A 27,304-nucleotide genomic window follows, 5' to 3' on the forward strand; every position below is an offset into this window, starting at 1 on the left:
ATGTGGATTTAGTGAATTACTGAGTGCTGTAAAGTATCAATCCCATTACATATCGTTTAGATGCAGGAACGGAGGCTCTGGAAGAAGTGGCTGAAAAAGACTGAACATTTATTGACTGGGTTAAACTGGTGAGAATCCTATAAAATATAAACCCCGCATTATGTATTTACCATTTATAATGTCAATAGAAGGATTGAAGAAGTAACTACTAAGCAAAAAAAAGGCATTTGTTCTTGTGATGTTCCATTTCTGGGCCAGTAATCAAGGAGCCTGAATCCTCACCAGTGACTCTGGAAACGGACGTTCACTTGGAACAAAAGTTATCTCTAGAGTAAGAACAGAGATAAGATAAGGATATATAATAGTCTGTCTAAGTGAGAACACTTTATTATGGCTAACACAACCAGTTAAAACTTTATTTAACACACAGATAAGCACTTTTGAGCATTAACTCTTCATCAGATCTAAAAAACAGTTAAAATCAGCCATATTAAAAACAAATAACAACCAATTAGAATCAATAGCAGAACTTATGCCCCTTCAGTAAGGGTTTTAAAGGCATACAAGCATTTAACCCAGGTGTGTCGTTAGCTTGCAATTCAGCTATCCATCTTAACTCAACTAATTCAGTTGTTGTTGTTGTCTTTCGGCTTTTCCCAGTTAGGGGTCGCCACAGTGGAACTCCAGTCCGCTAATGATTGGCAGTAGATTTTCATGAACGCCGAGGTGCCAGCTCGAAGTTCAACCTTCAGTGAAGGCACACCCATTTACGCATATCTTTCGAACACCCACCCAACTGCGGGGAGGACATGCAGACTCCACACAGAAGGCACTCCCCGCACTCCAGCTGAGAATCAAACGGGAGAACCTCTTGCTGTAAGGCAACAATGCTACCGCTGCACCACCACAGCTAACTCAACTAATTCAGTACTGTGTACAATGTCACCCTCCCCATACTAACTTGTTGGATATATAACACCATAAACTGAAATCTATGTTCTTTATTTGTTTCAGTGTGTTGATATAGAGCATTACTTCTCAAACATAATCTGATGGCACTCATATGTTGCAGTATACGTTGTTTTAACATTCTATTAGTCTTCTCGATATAGAATGCTTGGCATGATGTGCACTCAGCTAAATACACCACGTTTTTAGTTCTGCAGTCTGCATGTAGTCTAGACATATACTCCCTACCTGACACAGTGTGTACAAAGATGTTATTTTCTTTGACATATTGACATGCCTTGCATTTCCTGCATTTAAAAGTTCCCAGCTTCTTCCTTTGTATTACAGACTTGTTGGGAAGTATGTTCTTACATAAAATCTGCTTCAGATTTTGGAGGTTAGTATAAGCAAATCTGGGGTGGGGACCTACTAGTGCTTTCAGTTTATCATCAGTATGTAAAATCCTCCAGTTCTTTTTATCACCTGGGAAATGGCATCAGTATCACTATTATAATGTAAATGTATTCTCACAAACTGTTACTCAGTTTCTGTTCATTAGTAATAGTCCCATTATCAGAACCGCCCATATTACATTCAAACCATGGCTTGTCTCTACTCCTTCTCCAACGTTTTGCCCTGACTATTGTTCTCTTAACTCTTTGTGTTGGATAGTCATGACTAGCAAACATATGCTGCATGTTGTCTAACTCATTTTCATATACACTATCTTCAGTACACAGTCTAGAGATGCTTAACCCCTCCCCACTCATTACATTATCAAAAAATGTGCCTTGGGTGCATACTGTCATACATTAACATGTTATTTCTCCAATAACCTTTCCTATACTCTAGTTTGTAATTTGCCAGTCAAGTTTTTATAAATTTTCACATCTAAAAAATCTATGGATTCAGCAGAATAGCTAACAGTAAAATGTAAAAAAATCTGTTGTGTTTTCCAAATAAACTAACAAATGACAATAATTCTTCAGTTGTACCACTCCACAAGATAAATATATCATCCACAAAACAATGGTATATTTTCAAACTTGCCTTCCATGGACAAGTGCTAGATAAAACATGGGTAGCCTCCCACTGTGCCAACACCAAGTTGGCATAGGTACTGGCACAGGGGGTACCCATGGCTACACCATCTCTCTGCCAATAGTATTGATCATAAAACATGAATAAATGATTGGCAAATATCAATTCAAGACAAGCACATATCTGCATAACTTTCTTTTCATCAGGTAATTCATTCATTATGATGGATCTCCTCCAAACACTGATCGAAGCACTCTCACTGGTATTAAAATATTCTATAATAACCTATGGAGTATTTGTAACAAAGTTAAAGAACTTCATGCTTGGCTAGTGACATATTTCCCATACATTCTTGTTACCAAAGAAACCTGGCTAAAATCAGAAATAAAAAACAAACACATTATTTGCCAGGTTAGAATTCATTAAAACTGGACAGAAAACAAAAGACAGCAGGTAGATTTTCTATTTGCTATTCTGTACAAAAATCTAATTCGGTATTACACTGTACGATACTGCCAAACTACTAATAACCGCACTTAAACTCAAAAAATGTAGCCATAGCTGTTCTATAAATACTTTCAGGCAAAATATCTCAACTTTAGGAAATATTTTATATTGAGAATCTTTTAGCGTCAAGCAAGAAATTATAATTACCTCTGAAAATCGAACCAATAACATACAACCCTACAGCTTTACCCAACTGATCAAAACACCTACTAGGTTACATAAACAAACAAAAAAAGAAACCATACTAGACTGGATTCTCATATTCCATCCTAAAGATTAAACATCACCATGATGTTTTAGATAGCTCTGTCAGTGATCACCTAGTAACTTATCTAATTAGACAACAAAACCAATATCCCTTCAAACATCAGACAAAGTAAATAAGAAACTTATCCAGATTCAACACTGATAACTGTATCTCTGCCCTACAATATCATAATTAGAATACATTCAAACAAATACCCCTAGATGAAGTCATCATTGAACTTAACAGGATTTTCCTTAATATACTTAAATTAGCCCCAAGCAGAACAACAAGAATTAAAGCTAACCCCTTTCTTTGGCTTTCAAGGAGTACTAAAAAACTTATAAACAATATGGATAAAGGGTGGAGATTATGGAGGCAAAGCAAAACTCCACCAACCTACAACGCCTAAGGCAACTAAAAAAATAAGTGATGCAACAGGTGAGAAGTGTAAAAACTCCTATTATACAGAATTTCAAGGCAAATATAAAAATAACTCATAATTTTTTGAGCCTCAATAAATAATTTTTTAAACCCAGGTAGAACTACCATTACAAGCCCTTTCACCCATACACAAGGTGTGTCCCTAATCCCACAGTTCAGTTCACATTTTATCAACACAGTAGACTTCCTTATCTCTAACACCATCACAAGGGTCCCATTTACGTTGTCAAAAGGGCTAACCAAATGCCCTTTGATTGACACATAAATGGTGAGCTACCAAAACTTCAAATGGCCAAGTAAGCAAATTTTTTTCCATGGGGAAAAAAAAAATCGCTTGGCCATTATCAGGAATTTGCCCTTTCCTCCACTGTAGTGCGATCTCAGAGTTGGTATATTTAGTTAGGGGGTGTGTGGGGGGCACAGCCCCCCATATCAGGGGGGTGTGGTGGGTGAAGCTCCCCACTTCATAGGGTTTGATGGTTTGCCTTATTTTTTGTTGACCAAGTGATTTTTTCCATGGGGAAAATTGCTTATTTGGCCGTTTGAAGTGTTGGTCTTTCAGTATTTGTGTGTCGATGAAAGGGTGTTCTATGAGGGTTCACTTCTAAATTTCGAAATCCCAAAATCTCGAGCTTCAGAACATTGAGTTCAGAATCTCGAGATCTTGGAATCTCAAAATTGTGAACCCTCCCCCGGAACACCACTAAACAAAAAAAACAAAACAAGTGTATGCAGGGGGCAAGCCCCCTTGCACCTCCCACCCCCCGCTACTTAAATATACCAACTCAGAGATCGCACTACATCGAGGACAAGGGAAATCTCCCAGTCCATGCTGTATGCTAATCTCCGTTCAGGATTTTGAAGTATTAAAACTTCAAACATATAAGAGTCAAAGTTTTGACTTCGAAATTCTGAACGTAACCCATTTGATGAACAGCCCTTTCAACAACATAATATAGATCCCACCACAACTGACCCCCCACAACCGACTCAAAATCATACAGAATACAATCCTTTCTCTTCCACTGCAGTCCCTATCTCCTGCATAAACAAAATCCTCCTCGTAATAAAATCCACAACCTTAGGCCCTGACAACCAACCATCAGAATACCTGCAAATTGCTGCTGAGGGAGAGGCATTCCCAGTATCAATCTTAACTAGTCACCCCTTTAAAGAAAATTATGTTCCCCAACTTTGGACAAAACACTAAATCACACTTCTGCAAAAAGGAAAGTGGTCCTTCAACTGAACTCTCAAACTTCTGACCCATAGCAATCCTATCACCCCTTTCAAAATACTTGAAAAATATATTCAGTGCCAAATTCTTAAATTCATTCATGGATAGCAACTCCTTTCCCTAGCCCAAAATGGCATTATACCACACCACAGCACCCTTCTTAGCTTCACCAATATAATAAATCACCATAGAAGCTCAGATAACCTAGACTCTGCCCTCTTTCTGAATTTGTCTTTGTGATCCGATACAGTGGATCATAAAAAACATTCTATATGCACTTTCTTAATAGGTCTCACCAACTCTGCCCTTAAATGGTTCTATAGCTACCTAACAAATAGGCAGCAAGCAGCCAAGTGGGAGAATGAATATTCTTTGTTCCTCCCAATATCCTTTGGTGTAGTAAAGGATCAGTACTAGGTCTGTTACTCTTCAGCCTGCTCATAAATGGCTTGCATACTGCTTCTTCAAATGCCTCTCTCTTACTATAGTCAAGTACTCGGATGAGCCCACACTTAATTGCTCAGCTAACAATCTCTCCACCTTAAAGCAAATAACTCAACAATCTTTCACTTTCCTAGAAACTTGGCTAAACAATTCCTAACTTTTATTGAATCCTCCCAAAAATAAAACTGACGCTATTCATCCCTAAGCATTTTGAGCGCCTAAAACATAACTTTTCTATTTCCTCTACAAACAACCTCAATTTTACATAGTGCCACATGCCAAGTTATTAATCATAGATGAACAACTGAAATTTGATCACCACATTGCTCAATTCATTAAAAAGACACATCAAAAACTGGGCACCTGGTACAGATCCAAACAATTGTTCACTGGTGCTGCCTGCTCAAGCATTGCTACAGTATACCAGCTCCAAGCACTATTTTTTGTTCTCCACCTTTTACATATTTAAGTAAATCCACAAACCTCAAACTGCAATGATATTACTGCAAAATTGCTAAGTTCACTACTATCATGTCATTTAAAACTCATCACTGTGCATGAATCAAACACCTAAATTGGCTAGAACTCCCATGTCCTATCAATTGCCCAACTTCAGGTAGTACATTAATTGCTTAATAGCCCTTAACAGTGCTTTAGTCTTGCAAATCTTATGCTCCCATACTCACCAAATAGACCTTTAAGGACCACCGACAAAATGCTCCTAACTGTAAGCAAATCCAAGAACAAACTTGATAATTCACTATACTCTACCTCATTTTCAAAAAATGTAATTGTCTTCCCCTTTCCATAAAAGAATTACGTGACTTAATAACATCCAAAACAGAACTTAATGTACACCTACAAAAGACTTAGTTTTCCACTTGTGTTACTTCAGGCTAATCTGAACTTACTGAGTATTTAAATAATAACATATATTTTCTTTCTTGTATTTGTAAATGAGTCACTATTATTCTACTCTAGTGTACTTTAAAATACTGCATATGTATAACAAATAATGTGCTTGAATGTAATATTTTCTGTTGTTTGTTATATGTTTGCTATCTGTAATCTGGATATTTTTTCCTTGGGCCTCCACTGAAAAGGCGGTTCATGCCCAACTGCAATATCCAGGTCTGCAATTGGAATAAATAAAATCTTAGAAAGTCAAATGTCACTAAGACACTCTCAACCTAGATCTCAATTTCCTCTTTGTCTCACCTGTATGAAATAAAACAAATTACATGTGCCTATAATAGCATGTACTACACTTTCAGAATCAGAGACAAGCTATGTTATCTGTCAGACTTAATATTATTTATCTTATCAAACCTTGAGCCTACAACAGCACAATAAATGAAAGACTGCCACAAGGGATGATGCCATATTAAACAGACTGTAAATTAAGTCTTGTCATACCATAATAATAAAAGTTACTGTTGACCAATATAAGCACATCCCCGCATAAAAAAAAACGAGAGGGTTAACTTGTAATAAAGCAGGCCACACTTATTTACTAATTTGACCAATTTCATCAGACAAAAGAATAGCTTCTGAGACAAAAAAGATTGCATAGTTGTATGCAGAATTCAATCATATCTTGGCCAGGAATAATAATAATAATAATAATAATAATAATAATAATAATAATAATAATAATAATCTTTTTCATGATGAAATTGTTTATTCAAAGACTGTTATTGGGATAAAGAGCTTTTAAGCCCTTTACAACATGGACATAACTTTCTGAGGCTCTGCCAAAAAAATCTTTCAATTCTACAAGTTTTCCTAATGCATAAAATCTCACAGCAGGAGAGAGAACCAAGAAGATGTACAGGATGATAACTTTTTCTTTGTAAATATTCAATAGTATCAGTAGGCTTTCTATATAATTTTAATGTATATAATGGTCATCAGAAGCAAACAAGATAGTATACGGGTAACTATACGGACCTAAGAATTTCACACCAACCCTATTGTTGTTAAGATAATAAAAAAAAAAGAAAGGAAAAACTACTTAAATGTCACCATGACATGAAACATTAACTAATCTATATAATAATAACATTTAATAAGTTGTGGGAAAAAAACAATCTTGACTTATATGTGTGTGTGTGTGTGTGTGTGTGTGTGTGTGTGTGTGTGTGTGTGTGTGTGCTTGTGTGCATCTGTATGTGTGTGTATATATATATATATATATATATATATATATATATATATATATATATATATATATATATATATATATATGGGTCTACTTCATATGGTCGACAGTTCATATGGTCTAAACTCATATGGTCGACAGTTCATATGGTCGACACTCATTTGGTCGATGGCTCATTTGGTCGACAACCAGTACTCAAGGCACTTAACAGTGATTTCCCCCCTCCCCAAAGTTGTGCAACCCTGGAGTTGATATATATAGTTAGGGGGGGGCACAGCCCCCCACATTGGGGGGTATGGGGGGCGAAGCCCCCTACTAATATTCATTTAAAAGTCCTTTAAAACATGAAAATACAACAAAAACTCAACATTTTTAACAGATATAGGTGGGGGGGCTTCACCCACCCCCACACCCCCCATTGTGGAGGGCTGTGCCCCTACACCCCCCCAACTATATATATATATATATATCAATTCCAGGGTCGCACAACTTTGGGGAGGGGGGCAAATCCCTGTTAAGTGCCTTGAGTACTGGTTGTCGACCAAATGAGCCGTCGACCAAATGAGTTTCGGCCATATGAACTGTCGACCATATGAGTTTAGACCATAAAACTGTCAACCATATGAAGTAGACCCATAAATATATATATATATATATATATATATATATATATATATATATATATATATATATATATATATATATATATATATATATGTGTGTGTGTGTGTGTGTGTGTGTGTGTGTGTGTGTGCATTATACATCAGGAAAACATGTTTTTAAAATGCATAACAGTAAGTATAGTCAGATGCTAGCTGCTGTTCTTCTTCAGGTTAATGGGGTGATTAGCATCCTGGAAAAAAGCTATGGCAGTGTGGTGGCAGTATTACACAAAAGAAGGTAAAGACCATTCTGATTTTGCTTTATACAGACCCATTTGAATTTTAAACTGTGACTATAAAGTGTTTATTTCTGTACTGACTAAGAGAATAGCAAAGTTGTTATCAAAATTGATAGATATGGATGAGTATGGTTTTGTGGAAGGGAGGCAAACAATTGACAGCTTTAGCAGAACAAATGGGATCCAGGGGAAAGCAAAGTGAAAGAAAATTGTTGGAGGGTCTTGATGCAAAGAAGATATTCAGTAGAGTGAGCTGGAATTTTTTGAGAAGGGCAAAGGTAGCATTTGCGTTCCCTGACTGAACAATAGGGATATTAAAGAGGATATATGAAGGGTCAGGTGCAACAATTAAGGTATGAGGTTCCACTCTGACAAGTTGTGTTTGAACAGAGGAACTAGGTAGTGATGTCCACTTTTATCACTGTTATTTGCTTTATATTTAGGGCTTGTTACCTTTTTTTTTGCAGATAATATTATATTGTAGTTGGTTATTCCAGAAAAATACATTTTGGTGCTGAGGAACATTTTAAGACAATTTCAATAATTTTGAGATATAAAATAAGTGAAGGTAAAACAGAGGCTATAGAGGTAAACTATGTGCCCATGCATGAATTGCTTCAGTAATACCTATACTTATGGGGGCATGATATTCAGGAGTGTGGATTAAAAAGGATTCTGTTATGGCAGCTAATGTTATTTGGTAAGAGACTAACCATACATAATACAGAAACTGAGAAACTGGAAGCTGTTTATTACATCTGTATAATATGTTTATGATAGTGAGGTACAAGAAGTGAACATGTTTTAGTCCTCCTTAGTCATATGTACTGATCTGACATTTTTATCAACCAGAGAAGAAGTTGTGGATGACAATTAATAAAGAGTTGAAGGGGTACTTCAGAGCTATAAAGTTAAGACTCATATATGCGTGTGTGTGTATACATATGTCTATCTAGGTAGATAGATAAGTCAAGAAGAAGATTATAAATTGAAGTGGATAAGAATGATAATGAAATGACAGAAGTATGAAAGTTAAAGAGAAACTAGGGCTAAGAAAAATAACAATCGTACGTGGTATTATACTCATAAAGTAGCAGAAAGTATTCTAAGAACTAAACCAGTGCAAAAATGCAGAAAGGAGATTTTTACAAACAGCTGTCTGTAAATAGGGCATAGAAAATGGGCAAGGGAGACTAGAATTTCTGGAGGAAATTAGCAACCTATAATAATTAAGTGTGATAGACTGGTGTTTCTGCTAACTTGTATGCTGAGCAGCTATCCAGTTACTTTGTGATTTCATGTCATCCAGCCGCTCCTTCTGATGATGTATTGGGTAGGGGGAGAAACAGTTCTTTAATGGGTTGGCATGTTTTCTGTAGTATGCAGCAGATTTTATTACACAGTAACCAGAATGCAGCATAGTCAGTCAGTCAGTCAAATAATAAACAAATAAATACATAAATAAATAAATAAATAAATAAAATGCATCTGTATTCTAGTGAAACTTAACAAATATAAGATGGAAAAGGAAACGACTCTTAGTAAGCTGTATAGTACTTAGGATATAATGTAATAAAACAGATGCAAAACTGCTAAATCATTGCCCAACAGTGAAGTTTAGAGATAAAACTATCAATGTGTGAATCACCTCAGTGATAGACCTTCTGTACAGTGTATTTGTATGTTATACCACAAGAAACTGGTACTGAAAAGAAAACATTTGGAATAATTTGCGCATCTGTGAAAATAAGTGATCTTTCCAATAGTAGACAACTGTTTACTACAGTGTGATAGTGTGTGTGTTACACTGGGGGGTTGGGTTAGCATTATGGTTAATATGATGACTTTGTAGACACAAGGTACAGAGTTTGATTCTTATCTTTGAGTTAAGAAATTTGGCTAGGCTTAAAATGGCCAATAATGCAGATACCCTAGTACTAATCTATGAACCTATGAACCTGTGAACGTAAGTGAATTTAATAATTCCAGCGGAGCATTTCATTTTGGCTTCTCTCCAAACCTATCAGCTGTTCCTGATTTTGCCTCATAAGTTAGTCCTGTCCCTGGTAAAGGTTTTGAATTTCTAGTAAATCATTCAGAATTGTAGTCTGTAATGCCAGACAGAGTTTTATGCATCCTATTCAGAAAATGCGTATTGATGCAGGCTGTCATAGGATCATAGGAGATTACTAGGCTATCGACCCCGAGGTCATTTTAAGCCTAGCTATTTCAACCCAATGTAATACCATAGAAGTACTAGTCAATACCCAAAACTGCATTTAGTTATGACTGCCCATGTCCAGGAGGGTTGTGGGCACTATCCCTGGTAAGAATTTACGGTGCCCCATCCACTCGTCCAGGTTCCTCTTGAACACTATCATAGAAGTGCTCTGTTTCACACAAATTTGTTGCCTGTTCCAAAGATGTGGCAGTCACTGACAGATAAATCTGTCCCTACAGCATGTCCTATTTAAGTTGCAGGCCATATTTAAGTCTCTGGAATGGGTAGACATAGACCCATTTGATTTACAGATATGCAGTAAATTCATTAGGTATGGGTCTTGGGTTGCTCTGTAGGCCAGGCATAAGTCTCCCCTAAGAAGTCTATATGAAACGCAGTATACTGACAGGGACTTTATTTGGTCCATGTAAGACACATTCTGGAGGCCCTTGATCATCTTTGTTAGAAACCTCTGAGGTCTCTCTAATTGCTGCAGGTGCTTAGTACGGTACATACCGAATGGACAGTTATACTCAATTATTGGTTGGATAAGTGCCGAGTGTAGGGGAGTTATAACTTCTTTTGCTCTCTAGGTGATGCCTTTACTAATCAAATGAGCTACATGGAAAGCTTTCCTTACAATTCATAGATTCATAGGCTCATAGGTTGGTACTAGGCTATCAGCCCTAGGGCCTATACAAGCCTAGCCATAACAATTCCCTGGCTATTTCTTCCCACATTATTTACTTGATCCCTGTCAGTGGGAAACACTAGAGAATGTTTAACAAAGCTGGTAGACATGTGGTGGTCGAGGTTAAGGTTGTGGTCACATAGGGTATTGTTGTGGATTTGATAGTGCGTAGGACATTGTTTGTGCCAAAGGGAATGATGATGCATTTCTTTTCATTCAGTTTGAGACCGTGACTAATACACCAGTCGTTGGTCTGTGTGAGACCCTCTGGGAGTATACTGACATCATTTGGGGATTCAGTAATTGCACCTAGTTTGCAGTTGTCTGAAAACTTGGTCAGCCACAACCCTTTAGTTTTGACCTGAACTTTTGAGAAGAATATACCAAACAGTAGTGGGACCAGCACTGACCCCTGTGGCACCCTACTGGTAACAGGTCTGCTAGCTGATATGGAGTCACCCACTTTGATATTGTCTGCCTGGTTTGTGAGCCAGTTGGCAACCCATCTTGCAACAAAGGGGTTCATATTTAGTCTGCTAACTTTATTGGTAATGCCTGAATCTGGGATTGTGTCAAAAGCCTTTGTCAAGTTGAGGCATGCTGTGTGTACAGATTTGCCCTCATCAATGGCCCTGGTCACACTTTCAAAGAAATCCACCAGATTTAACAGGCAGGATCTGCCCCTTGTGAAGCCAAATTGGGTAGGATCCAATCCAAGGTTTGGAGGTCACCTATGTCTTTATTCATGAGGTCTTAATACTATGTTCCATGGCCTTACAGATGAGGCTAGTCAGGCTTATGGGTCTGTAATTCCTTAGGTCTGTTGCTAGGCCACCTTTGTGGAGGAGAATAACTGTAGCTATTCTTCATTCTACAGGAACAAAGACTGTAGTTAGGCTATGATTGAAAAGGGTACTTAACGGTGATGCTGGTTCATGTTTTAGCCTGTTTAGAAGACAAGCTGGGATGTCATCTGGTCCCATAGAGGCCATGTTCTTTGCCTTGGACAGGGCTTTGAGGACCTTTTCTTCAGATATGTAAAGTGGGGTAGGGGGTGGGGGAGGTTTTCTTGTAAGTCAGGAGGGGATAAGGGAGTGAAATCTTTACCAAGCCTATCCACTAGCAGGTTCGCTATCTCTGTGGGATCAGTGTGTGTGATACCATTGACCACCAGTTCTGCACATGCTTGGATCTTACCCTTTAGGTTACATACATAGCTGTAAAAGGCCTTATGGTTATCCTTGGCAGTACTTGCTAGGTTCCACTCAAAAGAGCTCTTGGAGGATTTGACAAGTTGTCTTATTTGCCTGATAAGGCTGAGGAGGGTGTTTTTCCATTGTTGGGTCCTTGTCTTTGTTTTCCTGGACAACAACCTTTTGCATTTATTGTTGATGCTGGAAGTCCACCATGGCAGCTTGATTTGATTTGGGGATCTGGCTTTGATTCTGTCTGGTACAGCCGAGTTTATAAACTTATGCAAGTGATTGTACAGGTCGTTAGTGTAAGCTTTGGTGTAGTTACCATTTTCAGCTTGGGGTGTCACTTGGATTGCATTTATATCTTCACCTAGGATGGTATAGTTTGCCTTGGTGATGTTTTAGTCTGATTTCGCCCTTTGTGAGTTCTGGTGTTACTGTCAGTTTGAAGGTGACTGATTTGTGTTAACTAATGAGGTTCCAACAGTTGCAGCAGTGCACTTGTTTGATATGTTGGTGAGGACCAGATCTAGAATGTTTGTTCGTCTTGTCAGGGTATGGACAATTTGCTCCAGGGCATTTAAATTTGCAAAGTCAAGGAACTTTTGTGCTAGTGAGTTTGGACTAGAGTAGGTTTCCCAGTTGATGGTTGGATAATTGAAATTCCCCATAACCAGTGTGTTCAGTAAAATTTGGATTGTCTTCAGCTTGGTTAAGTAGGCCTCATGGGTGTTTTGACCCATAGCAGGGGATCTATAACTGGCTAGGACTTGAATGGGGGTCTTACCCGCTATAACCTAGACCTGGAGTAACTCCATGGAGTTGTCCAGTCTAACTAGATGGGAGGTGAATTTATCTTTAATATAGATTGGAACACAGCCTCCTTTGGTTTTCACAGATTTGTCCAGTCTAACTAGATGGGAGGTGAATTTATCTTTAATATAGATTGGAACACAGCCTCCTTTGGTTTTCACAGATTCATTTTGCGGTCTAAAGGTGTGGAAGGCATTGTAAACTTGCAGGGCTGGGGTACTCTCTCAGGCCTTAAACTAGGTTTCTGTGACTGCACAGACATCTATATCTTCTAGCGATAGAAGTGCTTCCAGGGAGTGCAGTTTTTGGTTTAAGCTACTAGCATTTAGCAGCATGACCCTTATTTTGCTCTGATTGGTTAATTTCACATCAGTAATGCTATTTTCGAGATCTTGCCTAAAAAAGGCACTATGGGGGTGGCAAGAGCCTTTGCCAGCAGCCAAAAGCCTATGGGTGCCAGGTGCAAATCATCTCTGGCAAAGCAGAGAGGTTTGTTGACCATGGCTTTCCAGGCAGACAGGAACTGGATCCCCTTGGAATGACACTATAACAAAGCAAATTATTGAAATCAATCATTTTTGTTTTTACTGTAGCATCAGGTTGCTGCGGTGGTGGTGCTGCGGTAGCACTGTTGCCTCATAGCAAGATGTTGTCCCGTTCGATTCTCAGCTAGAGCGTCTTTTGTGTGGAGGCATACGTGAATGGGGCGTGCCTTCATTGAAGGTTGTGCATCAGTGCTGGTAACCCGGTATGTAAATATCCACTACCAATCATTAGTGGACCGGAATTCCGCTGTGGCGACCCCTGACCGGGAAAAGCCGAGAGACACAAAGACACACTGTAGCATCATTCTAGGTGAGGGTAGTATGCTGCTCAAGGCTAGGGACATAGCTGCCTGGGACACATACTCAGAGAGCTCAACCATGTCTCTCTTCATATAGTCCAGTGAGGTATGTCTCAGGTCATTCACACCAACATGAATTATGACAGAGTTGTAATGGTACTTGTTGCTGAGAGACTTGAGTGCATGCGTGATTTGGTGAATACTGGCACCACCGGACAGGCAGCTGACCATGACTTTCACCTTATCCAACCTGGTGAGTGGGACATCTGTGTGTCTCACTACTGAGTCTCCAATAACAAGAAAACTTACACCTTACAGGATTTGTGGGTGAGACACTAGTCTTGGTGTGTGTCATGGGTGCTGTGGAGACTGTGTTAGCTGTAGCAGACTTCTGTTTTGGAGGTCTCTGGTGTTTTGGTAAGTTTTTCGAAAGAACCTCTATGTATGTGGATTTACGTGTTTGATGTATACTATGTGTTTGAGCAGTGTTATGTGTATGAGTAGTGGTACTGTGTGAGTATGTAGTGGTGGGTGAGTTGACAACCTTCTCCCTGTTGCTATTTTGAGTGAGAGAGAGTATGGATTCTAGATTCTTGGTGTAAATACATCTCTTGAACACTGTACTAGATTGTGTTATTAGTAGAGGGTTGTTTGTGTACATGAGGCAGTTGCTACACTGCCTCAAGAGACCCAAGTCAACAAGGTTGGCAGGAGAAACAAGGGTAGTCCAACTGTCCATAATGCTAGCTTGAATACTGTTGTCACTAGGGGTGGCTTTTTCAGAAACTATCACAGAAGAGCTTGGTGAATGGATATTTCTGCCTGGGTTTTAAAATTTGTTAACTTTAACTGTCCGGCTTTGGTGCACAATTGTGTGGCAGTGCATGGTTCTGAGCGATGCGCAAACAAGCAGAAACCTGGTCAGATGCGTGGCCTAAATACCAGAAGCTAAAACTTGAAAAAAAACTGTAACAGAATCCAAAAGGAACAATGAGGATGCTTATTTGAAGCCCTAGACTGGCCTTCCTTTACTAGTCAGGCTCCAGTCAACACAATTCTCTCACAAAAGTGGAGATAGGCCCCTTCCAATCCAAGATGGCCTGAAAAACGTGCTCAGAACAAACAAACCAATAAAAACAGTTCCAGAAGAGGCCGGCCTGGATGTGAACTATACTATAGCTACTAGCTACCCTAGTGTCAGTGGGAAACACTAGAGAATGTTTAACAAAGCAGGAAAATAGCAGTGAGATACTAGAAAATCATTTAAAACAGCAGAAAAGCAGCCAGGAGGCTCTAAAGAATTATTTAAACAGTTTGACAGGAAAACCAGAGCAGGCAAAACAAACAGCTTTAAAACAGTGAAAAATACCAGTAAATACTTAACAAACAGTGGAAACAGTAAAAGCTTGCTAAACTGTGGAAACAACAATAACATTTGATTTTACAGGCAGAGTGTAGCAGGCAATTACAGTGTAACAGTGTAGTTTAGCACACAGTAAATAAATGTATAAAAGTAGGCAGCAGTCAATCAAAAAGTGCAGTAAATAGTATAAATAAGCAAAGAAACAGGCAACTTATGTTTTTTGGAAGCTCAGAAGCCTCTAGTCATCTGGTATCTCAGCTCAGAGTTGTGGCTGGTAGCCCACTCAGTTCAGCTCAGTACAAACAAGCAGAAACCTGAGCAGATGCAGGGCCTAAATACCAGAAGCTAAAACCTGAAAAAACTCTAACAAATTCAAAAGGACCAATGAGGATGCTTATTCCAAGCCCTAGACTGGACTCCCTTTACTATTCAGATCACAATCAACACAAATCTCTCACAAAAGTGCATATAGGCCCCTTCTAATCCAAGATGGCCTGGAAAACGTGCTCAGAACAAACAAACCACTACAACCAGTTCCAGAAGCAGCAGGCCTGGATCTGGAGTATGCTACAGCTACTAGCTACCCTATTTTCAATGGGAAACACTAGAGAATGCTTAACACAGCAGAAAAATAGCAGTGAGACACTGAAAAAAACATTTAAAACAGTAGAAAATCAGCCCGGAGGCTTTAAAGAATGATTTAAGCAGTTAACAGGTCAGTTAATTAAGTATTGTTTGGTGGGAAAATCAGAGCAGGCAAAACAGATAGTTTTAAAACAGTGAAAAAATACCAGTAAATACTTAGCAAACAGTAGAAACAACAACATTTTTTCTAAACAATGAAAACAGCAATAACATTAGATTTTACAGGCAAGCAATTGCAGTATAACAGTGTAGTTTAGTACACAGCAAATAAATACAGTATAAAAGTAGGCAGCAGGCAATAAAAAAGTGCAGTAAATAGTCAATTGAAGTTTCTCAAGATTGGGCCCCAGAGCCTGCATGAGCAGATCAGCATGTAAGGAAATCTGCAATAATTGCCTTTGGCCAATAACAAGGTAATGAAGATGCTGGGTCGAACAATTTCGGTTTGGGTTGGGAGGGTGGCTAAATGGTTAAGATGTTTGCCTTACAAACACAAGGTGCAGGGTTCGAGTCTCCCAAGGAATAACTGGTTAGGTTTAAAATGGCTTGCAAGGGCAGTTAGCCTAATACTAATCTGTGAACCTATGAACCAAGGTTGCCTGAGCTAATTGGGGGTCACCACAATAATCTTTGGTATTTCTGTTTGAACTTTCAGAAGTACTTTATGAATCAGTGGAAAAGGTCAAAATGCAAACAGGAACATTCCTGTCCAAGGGATTGAGAATGCATCTGTCCTCTAAGCATGACTGCAAAGATGTGTGGAACAGAATTTCTCCAGCTGTCTGTTTTGAAAAAAAGGCAAACAGATTTATTCGAGACATTGTCTATATCTGAACTAGATGCTTTGAGCTTCCACTCATCTGCCCAGAATCTGCTTAATGTCTTCCACAATGTTCTGCTCTGACAGTATGTATGATACCTGGTGTTAGCAAATACTGACTTATAGGCTATCATTGTCAACCAAAACAGAGGGTAATACCTTGTACCCCCTTGTTTGATGATGTACCACTTCACTGTAGTACTGTCTATAACCACTAGAAGGGGAACCAGAGTCCAAAGGTGGTGAAGTTCTTTCAAGGTGAGAATCATTGCCAACATGTATATGATATTGATGTGTTTCTATGCATCCTTGGACCCCCAAGTGGGCTTGTACTTCCATCCCCACTGACATAGCTCTCCAGGTGAAGTTGAATGAATCTGTCTGAACAGACTGTACTGGCATAGTAGGGGAGAAAGGAAGCCCTGGATTGATATTCAGCTGTTCTCTCCACCACTGTAACTCTCGCATGATGAAGCCAGCACTGGCAACTGGGATTCCAGGTAATGAAGATGGCTGGGTCGAACAATTTCAGACATACCACTGCATTTTTCTCATGTAAAGATTGGCCAGCGGTCTCATGAGAATCATGGACCCCATCAGTCCAAGAATTTTTAGGAATTGTCTTGCTGAGGAGACAGCTCCTCTTGGAGAATTACAGAGACACCATCTGGTAAGATATGAACTTGTCTTTGGGTAGAAAGGTATTTGTTTTTGGAGTTGATCAAGCACTCCAGAAAGATGAGCCCTTGCAAGGGTGTCATAAAGAACTTTAAGAGGTTTGACTCATACCATAGATGGGAGAGTAAGGTCAAGCTCATCTCTAGTGATTCCAAACACCTGTACTCAGAGTTTGCACAGATCAGCAAGTTGTTCAAGTATGGAAAGATGTGAATGTCTCAAGTCCAACAGTGGGCCACTGCCAGAACAAGGCATTTATAGAACACTTACAGTGCACTGGATAGCTCAAATGACAAACATTTCAGATGTCTCCTGAAGCCATAAGCAATGGTGATATGATGATAGGCATCCTTCAAGTTTTGGATCACCATGAAGCAGCTGTCCAGTGACAGGAAGCACTGCCTGTAGGGTCAGCATCTTGAATTTTGGGACCTTGACAAAACTATTCAGAAAACAAAGGTACAACACTGGCCTCCACACCTGCTCTTTTTTGGGATCCAAGAAAATTCTGCAGTAGAAACCTCCCATTCTTTCTCAAGGAGGGACTAGTTCTTTGACCTCTGAGTCCAGACTTTGCTGGACAATAGGAGGGAATAACAGTGTCTAGTCCAGTAGATAGGGAGCCCCTGAAGGAAGATGGGTAGTTTTTTCATTGTCATCTGTAACCCCTACTAAAAATGTTTAGCACCTATTTGATGTAAACCACTCAAAACCAGGCTGCCTTGTTGAGAGCTAACTTGGGAGATAAAGTACCTGATGAGAAACACGATAAAGACAGGTGACACTCCTCAGCATTGTCATAAGTTACGAGGGAAGGTATCCTTTTTAGGAAAGGAACCTTTCTTGTATGGCTTGCTGGAGTTGTCATCCTGCTGTCTCTTTTTATTGCCTTGGTTTTTATTCTGCTAAGACTTCTGTTTATTAGGCCACTGAATGTTATATGCTCATAGGTTCATAGGTAGTTATTAGACTATCGGCCCAAGGACCTAAGTAAGCCTAGCCAACAAGGTTCCCTGGCTTACGCCAACCCAAGAAAGTTAATTTCCTGTGCCCCTGTTGAGCAGAGCCACAGAAGTGATCCCCGGGGTGTATTTCCTATTTCCTATCCATTCATCAAGATTTTTCTTGAAGAGTGTTAATGAGGAACGTTGCTTGATATAGATGGGTAGCTTGTTCCAGAGTATGGGAAGTCTCTGGGACAGGAATCTATCCCTCCAGCAAGTCCTGTTTTATTGTGGTGACAAGGTTTAGGTCCCTAGAGCATGTAGCTTGGAGGGATTGGGATTTCTTTAGGTGTAGCATGTCCAACAGCTCTGGGTTTGACATAGCTTTATATGTTAGGCAGAGATCACCTCGGAGTAGGTGATATGCTATGGAGTAAAGCTGGAGTTTTTTGACATGATCAGTGTAGGGCATCTGTTTGAGGCCAGTAATCCTCTTTGTGAGGTACTTCTGTGGCCTTTCCAGCTGCTGCAGATGTCTTGTGAGGTACATTCCAAAAGGGGTGTTGTACTCTATAATGGGTCTAATGAGTGGCGAATAGAGGGGAACAATGACCTCTTTTTTCCTGGATGAGAACCCTTTTGTGATGAGATGTGCCATGTAGAAGGATTTCCTGACTACTGTGGCAATGTGTTTATTAAAGGAGAGACTACTGTCCACCTGGGTCCCAAGGTCTCTTATCACACATTCGGTGTTAAGAAGACTCCCACCTATGTGGTAGTTCATGGGTACAGAGTTTTTACCACAGGGGATAACAATGCACTTTCTGGCATTGAGCTTGAGACCATGGCTCTGACACCAGGCATCTGTCTCAGTGAGGCCCTTCTGTAGGATGTCCACATCATTTGGGGACTCGACTAAAGCTCCTAGTTTGCAGTCATCTGCAAACTTCATTAGCCAGAGGACTTCTGTGTTAGCCTGTACTTCAGAGAAGTAGATACCAAACAGGAGAGGTCCCAGGACTGATCCCTGTGGTACTTCACTTGTCACTGGTTTGAAGTCAGATTTAGAGTCTGCAGTGTGGGTTCTGTCAGTGAGCCATTTGGCAACCCATCATGTGACATAGGGATTTATACCTAGTTTAGTGAGTTTAGCTATAATTCCAGAATGAGGGATGGTGTCAAAAGCCTTGGCAAGGTCAAGATAGGCTGTGTGAACCACCTCACCCTCGTCTATGGCTTTGGTGACTGCCTCAAAGAAGTTGACCAGGTTCAGCAGGCATGATCTGCCTTTCACAAACCCAAACTGGGTGGGGTCCAGAGTTTGGAGGTTACCAATGTCTTTGTTTATGAATTCCATGATGATACATTCCATGGCTTTGCAGACCAGGCTCATCAGGCTAATAGGGCGATAGTTCCCAGGATCAGTGGTGGCTCCCCCTTTGTGGAGTGGGATAACTGTTGCTGTGTGCCATTCAGTGGGCACAAAGCCTGACGTGAGGCTATGATTGAACATGGTGCTTAGGTGGGGAGCCAGTTTGTTCTGAGGTTTGTGTAAAACGCAGCCTGGGATGTTGTCCGGTCCCATGGATGCTGTGTTTTTGGCTTTAGAGAGTGTTGTTTTTACCTGTGAAGTTGTGATTACAGTGACTCTGCATTCTTCCTGTATAGATATGGGCTCTTTAGGGAGTGAGAGGGGGGTAAAGTTAGCACTGAACCTATCTTCCAGGATGCTGGCAATATCAGTTGGTTCTGTAATTTTTGTGCCATTGTGCTGTAACTCAGAGCAGATCTGGGTGTTGCCATTGAGATTCTTGACATAGCTATAGAATGCTTTGTGGTTGTCCTTAGAATCAGTGGCAATCTTGTTTTCATAGCTAGCTTTGGAGGATCTTATAAGGGATCTCAGCTTCTTGTTGAGGCTAACCAGGGAGCTCCTCCACTCATGGGATTTTACTTTCTTTTGCAACAATTTCTTCCTTCTGTTGTAGAGTTTGTTTATGGCAGGGGACCACCAGATTGGCTTCCTTTTTTGGAGGATAGCGTCTTGGTTCTGTTTGGGATAGTACGATCCATGCACTCATGTAAGTGCTTATAGAGTGCATTTGTGTAGGATTCAGCAGTCATAACTGTATTGTCCATCTGCATGGGTGTCATGAAGTTCGCCACTTCTATCTTAAGAAGCAGGAAGTTGGCTTTGGAGAAACTTTTTACTGTGGTTTCCTTAATGGGTGGTGGGGGCGGGATGTGGATATCTAGGGTAGTTAGCTTATGGTCGGATCTGACCAACGAGGAGTTGACTTCAGGTGTGGAACACCAGTCACTCATGTTGGTAATGACTAGGTCGAGGATATTGTTGCCCCTGGTGGGGGTGTGGATAAGTTGATCCAGGCCATTGGAATTTATGAATTCCAGAAAGCGCTGAGTGAAGGAGTTGGTACATGAGTAGTTTTCCCAGTTAATGGTGGGGTAGTTGAAATGGCCCAATATTAGAGTGTTTGGTTGAACCCTAATATTTTCCAGTATATCAAGAAAAGAGGAGTGGAAATCCTGGGGCATGATGGGGGATTTGTAGCAGGCTACAATTTGGATTGCAGTTTTGCCCAGAGTTAGTTGCACTTGGATAACCTAGGCTGCATTATGCTGAGCAACTAGCCTGGAGGTGTGGATATCCTTAATGAATATGGACACTCCTCCACCTTTGGTGTTCAGGTCCAGGTCAGATGGCCGAAAAGGGTGGCATAGGTTCATAGGTTCATAGATTAGTACTAAGCTAACTGCCCTTGTGAGCCATTTTAAGCCTAGCCAATTATCCCTTGTGAGACGCAAACCCTGCACCTTGTGTTTGTAAGGCAAACACCTTAACCATTAGGCCACCCTCCCAACCCCATGAGTTATAGCCTGGTAATGCAGGGGTGCTCTCTGGAGCCTTGAACCATGTCTCAGTCACTGCACAGACATCGATGTTCTCCATTTTAAAGAGTGCCTCGAGTGAGTGCATTTTGAGATTTAGATTTCTAGCATTGAGTAGCATTGCCCTCAGTTTTTGCTTGCCTGTTCCTGTTATGGTGGTGAATTTGTCATTTGAACCTTGCCTAAAAAATGCACTATAGAGGCAGCAAGAGCCTTAGCCAGTATCCGGAATCCCAGGGGTGACAGGTGCAGGCCGTCTCTGGCAAAGCATTGTGGTCTGTCGACCATGTCATCCCAGGCAGACAGATACTGGATCCCCTTAGAATGACACCAGAAGCATAGCCAATTGTTGAAGTCAATCATTTTGTCCTTGTACTGCGGTATCATTCTGGGTGATGGCAGGATGCTACTCAGGGCTAGGGTCATACCTGCCTGGGCTACAAGATTGGAGAGTTCTTCCATGTCTCTTTTCATGTAGTCCAGGGAGGTACATCTCAGGTCATTCACACCAACATGGACTATCACAGAGTCATATTTGTACTTGTGGAGTGACCTGAGTGCGTGGGTTATGTGGTAGATCCTGGCACCCGACAGGCAGCTGACAGTGACCTTCTCCTTGTTTAGCCTGGTGAGTGGGACATCAATGTGCCTGACTATAGAGTCACCTATGACTAGTGTGTTGGGTACATTGTTTTGCCTTATGGGCTGTGGTTGAGTGGCACACTGAGTGTGGGCTATGTGTCACTTGAGTTGTGTTGGTGGTGGGAGGTTGCTTGCGTTTCTGCTTTGGCGGTCTCTGTTGCTTGAGCAGATTATTATTGAGAGCCTCCGCGAATGTTTTTGTGTTTCTATGTGTGGATTTTGGTGGTGTAGATTTAGTGAGACTATGTGAAGAGTGTGGTGTGGTGCAAGTGTTTACCTTCTCCTCTTGACTGTCAAGTTCAGTCTTGGTTGAAGAGAGCTTTACTTCCAGTTTGGCTACATAAGTGCATCTCTCACAGGTTGTAGTGTTGGGTGGCAGGAGGAGAGGGTTGTCTGTGTACATGAGGCAATTGCTACATTGCCCTAAGATGCCCAGATTCATCAGATAGACAGGAGAGAACACTGGGAGCTTACCCTTGGACATGCCTGAATAAAAAAATATTTTCCTCTAGATAAGAAAGTGAGTACCAAAACTGTTTTTCTCTAGGTAATGAGGAAGGTTGAGTGCTGTAGTAATTTGTAGTTTATTTAGTGCTTACAACAAGTGCTGAGCACAGATAAGCAAATTTAAGTGCTAAAACTAAGAATCTGGATCTGGATCTTGTTGTAGATAGGCTGGAAGGAGGAGAACTTGGGAACATAAAACATTTTTGATACTCCTTGCATCATTTTATCTCTGTCATCCCAATGTTTAAAGATCTGATTAGCTGCTGTACCAAACACACAACCAAACTCAGGAGGAGCATTCAAAATCTCATTTTTAAATTCATCAGAAAAATTCTGGGAGTACAATCAAGCTTACCTCCAAATCACCACTGACAATGCTGCATTTCTAGAGGTAGTATCATCCCCTGCCTTGACACCTAAGAAACATCGGAGACAATATCTTTAACACAGAACACCTTTTGCTCTGCAGACAATGATTCAGCAAACTCATCTATGCTTTGTATGCATCTGAACACAAACTTCCACATAAAACACTGGCACTTAAACACTTTAAAAACAACTGTGATGGACTACAACAGCTTCTTTCCACTAAGATTCTTGCCTAGTTTATCTTGAGGACTGGGTTAGAAGAAGACATGGTCTTTTTATTAGCAAAAGTCACTGGGGATACTGCTACAACATCCACAGACAAAAGTGCTTGGAGGCCAGGCAAAGGTGAACATGTTTTAAATTTCTTAAACATTTTCTTAGGTAAAGCCTCAATAAAGGAAGCGGAACTACAAGCTTTCTTGAGGGCATCCTCCAGTGCTGGGATTAATGGAGGAAAGATCTCAATGTCTGGAGTCTCATCCTCCATGAGATCATAAACCCTGTTAATCTTGGGGACAGCTAAAGATAGCTCCCAGTTGAATACATCTCTAAGTCTAGTCAACATTTGGGAAAACAAAAATATCTGTTTGGGTTCCTGTACTTGATATTTATTAGAGGAACCCAACTGATCTGACTCAGACAAGTCAGAGTCCTCAGACACAGGATCCCATTCAAAATGAGTATCCTTGGTAGATTGATTAATAGTAGAAGCACTGGTGTTACTAATAACCTGGGTATGCAACCCATAATCAACAGCTTGAACAATGGATCTAACAATAACCACCATCTCAGGTAAAAAACAGTCAAAGACTGCTGTCCCACCACATGATGGGTCTTCTGTCTCTTTTTGACATACACTATACTAGTAGGTGAATTCTCTGGGGGAAAAATCTCAATACTGGCAACAGATTCTGCACTCCTGAATTCTCCTACAACTAAAGGGCTTGGTTCTCTCATGCATGCAGCAGGCAAATGGTATAGCCCCAAAGGATGTTTCTGAGCCTTGTGTCACACACAGCTGTGGTACTACAACCACACCAGGGGACCTGGAGGTAAAGGAAGGCAAGTGGGCTGATAGCCTGCCCAAAGCTAAAGTTACTGTAGACTGGGGCATATTTTTTTGATTTATTCATTCATTTTTTAGATGCAGATAGGTAAGATTGAGGGGAGGGACTTTCCATCAAAACAGGAGGCAAAAACTGGCCAGATCAACACTAAGTACTGATTGCTTGGTTAGTCCGATACAAAATGGACAAATCCCACAAAGTTCACTCTAAATAGCAAACTGAAGCCTATTTCTGTACTGAAACTATACTGAATACTATATTGCAGAAAAAAGCATAATTTTTATAACAGCACAAAACACAATAAACAATTTTTTTATTTACTTATATTGGTGAGTCTATTTTCAGCTTAAAATAAATAGCCCCACATAATCCAGAATTAAGTACAATATTAAATAAAATTCCTGTCAGAAATGTCACACAAATAAAATGATGCCAATAATTTAGATTTAAATGAGAAATGTATTTAAAATGTTGTAAATCCACTCAATCACATCAAACAATAATACATCCAAACCTAAGATAAGGAATTAAACAAAAACTTAAGAAAAATTCCTGTCAGATATATTTCACAAACAAAATGATGCCCAAATCACAATTTAAATGAAAAAACTCACTCAAAATATTGTAAATGTGTTCTATGACTATAAATGGTTATAGCCTGAAAGAAAAATTGCAAAAACAGCAAGTTTCCTGTCAAAACATTTAAAAGAAGCTTTTAATCAATGGGAATAATAGCTGGAAATTAACTTGCAGTTCTAGTAGCATGAGGCAATGAGAGGAATTCACTAAAATAGCCATAGTGCAGACACTCAAGTTAGTATTCAGAAACAGCTATAAGACACATTAATAGGGTTAAAAACCCCTCAGAAACTCAGAAAGAGCTTAAAATAAACAGTATAAGGCTTATACTGCAAGATAAATTACAGTTAAGAATAAATCAAGTTTTCTCAAGAAAAAATACGCACATCAGCATAATATTCTATTCAAACTCTGATCAAAAAAGGCAGAGGGAGGGAATATAACCAAAAGAGTTTATGAACTGAGCTTTGCAACTGATATCACTCAGTCAGAGAGAGCAGCAACATCACAAGAGATCTTTCTATGACTGTGGCACAAGAAAACTGAAAATGTCCTGTCTGTGATTGTGAAAAGCTGTCCTGGTCCTACCAAGTGACTGTCCATTCACCCTCATAGACAGGCCATGGGAGGATTTCTGAGTTTTTACAGACTGTCATAGGGAAGACAACAAGGCTAGTAAGGCAGTGTGTTTGCTGAACATTTCAAATTCTTACTGCTTGCTGATGTTCATCAGTGCAACCTTTCTAAATCTTCCACATAGTACAGCTTTTCTGTAAAAAAACACAAGAGTCAGACTAAGGGGTTTTACTTAAATTGCTCTGTAGATTAAGAATATACTCTTCAGGGATCAGTTCTGGTACAAATATCACCAGCTATTTTCTCCATAAAGCAGAATGAATGCAGCTATCTGAATATAGGGCATGTCACGTAACACTGCCCCTCACACAGAGTAGGTCCCTAACAACAGACCACCTTTCACTGTCTTTCTATTTACATATCAGTTCTTGACTGTCTGCTTACCTATCTGCCTTCACCGATTCTAATTCCTTACATACTCAGCAGTCGACTTTCTAACTTGCAGGTGATAGCCTGCTTATATTGAGGTGAACAATCTGCACTTACTCTCCAATGTCCTGTCTCTCTCCTTATTATTCGTCCTTTTCACTTTTCTCTTTTTTCTTTCTTCTTTTTCTTGCGTGAATATGAATGTATATTTTACTTCTGAAACATTTGTTTGACTGCAACAAATATGTAAATCCCTATATATATATGTTTTGAACTCGTTATATATGCACAGTTTTCTATACTCTTGTATTCTATGTTAATTCCATTTTGATATACAGTTTTTGTTACTGTTCATGTAACCCAGGCTAAGCCTGTAATTGGACATTTGTGATCCATGCTTTACAGAGGTAAACAAATACAAAGAAATACGTTTATTAATTAAATAAATCATATTACTGATCTCATGAAATATAAAAACAAGGAATAAAGCAAAGCTATATGTACTTAAAATAATGCATACCTACTACTAGGAACAGCAATTTGTCAGTTTCTATACTTTTAGGCAATTCTGGAATTATACTGACAAATTGCTATACCTGATTATGCCCTACATCATTTCCACCCCCTGACCTATACAGTGTGAAAATTATGAGCCATTTTTTTCCTGATTTTCTAGACTCTTTCAGGCAAATTACAATAAAAGTAAAACTTTTCCTACCTTAACAGACACCAGCTCATAAAATAAAATCTTTTTCATTCACAGTGTTATGCTAGTCAGATATATAAAGCTGTTCTTAAACTCCTTGTAGAGTTTCTAAAGCTATCCACATCTGTTATTTTGTATTCAAGAACCATGCGATACAATTATTGTGCTAAAAAGGTCTTGTTCCATGTTTGTAGAAAAAGGCACATTCTGTACCAGTGTATAAAGGTGGTGTCTCACTGGCCATAGAGAGCCCCAGACCTTTTGCCTTATTGTCCTCTTCTTCAGCAGTACTGGAAAGATGTGTGCACTGAAAACTGCTGAAGCACCTAAACAGTTACAAACTCATTACTGAGATACAAGATGGCTTCATATCAGTGCATGGAACATTCACATCCTTCATGGGTGCCACTGGTTTTATACAGGCCCAACTTATCAGCAGTTACTCAGCACACTTCTTTTAGACTTATCAAAGAAAATTTGATATGGCTGACAATAACTTACTGCTAAATATTTTGTTTAGCTTAGTCTGTCACTCAATGCCAGCAGAGGTTCATAATTACTTAAGAAAAAGAAACCCATCAGTAAGGTGGAATAATGAAATCTTGTCTCCATTTTCATTGATGCAGGGGTCTGTCAGGGCCTAGTGTTGGTGTTGTCTTTTTCACACAGTTTTTTACAATAAAAGTAAACTTTGTTTTCTATGAGAGTCACTGTGAAACTAGCAATCTAATGTAATACAGGTGATCCAGCCACCCTCCTCACTGATAATAATTTGCTTTCGTTAATATTAAACTAGAAAATACCTTCAACTGCTCACTCAGCTTTTGGCAGAGCCGCAGAAACTAAACAAAAAAAAAAACAGTTACTATTTATCTTGTTATGAAGTTCTGCATGAGTTAAACTAGCCTGTAGCAAAATATTTAATTATGTTTTAATGTGGTTTCTAATCTTAAATGTGTTCTTTGAGCAGGCATCCTAATCTGATCGTATTTTTTTGGAAAGCTACCTTTTGCCCATAATGAACTGTCAGCGTAGAGCTGACAAGGTTAATTCACTTTAATCTCTACCACTGAATCACAATTCCATTCAATTAAAATGGAAGTAATAAGAAATGCTGTTAAATTTGAGAATCCTCAGTAAAAGTGCTACTATTTTTCAGTGACTCTTGCATATTTATTGCATATTTATGTGTTAAACATTATGTAGAAAATGCTTGCAGAAATGTAAACAAACTTCAAACATCGAATTTTGTAGCTTACAGGTCCTGATATAATCTCACCTTCTTTTCCTGTGTTAGTCAGAGAATCATATTTCTGTCTTTCAAATTTCAACTAATTAGTATAGTTGTTGTTGGTGGGTTTTTAGTTTCTTCACCTT

Source organism: Protopterus annectens, chromosome 2.part0, assembly GCF_019279795.1.
Source record: "Protopterus annectens isolate FY-2018-M chromosome 2.part0, PAN1.0, whole genome shotgun sequence".
Classification (NCBI taxonomy): domain Eukaryota; kingdom Metazoa; phylum Chordata; order Ceratodontiformes; family Protopteridae; genus Protopterus; species Protopterus annectens.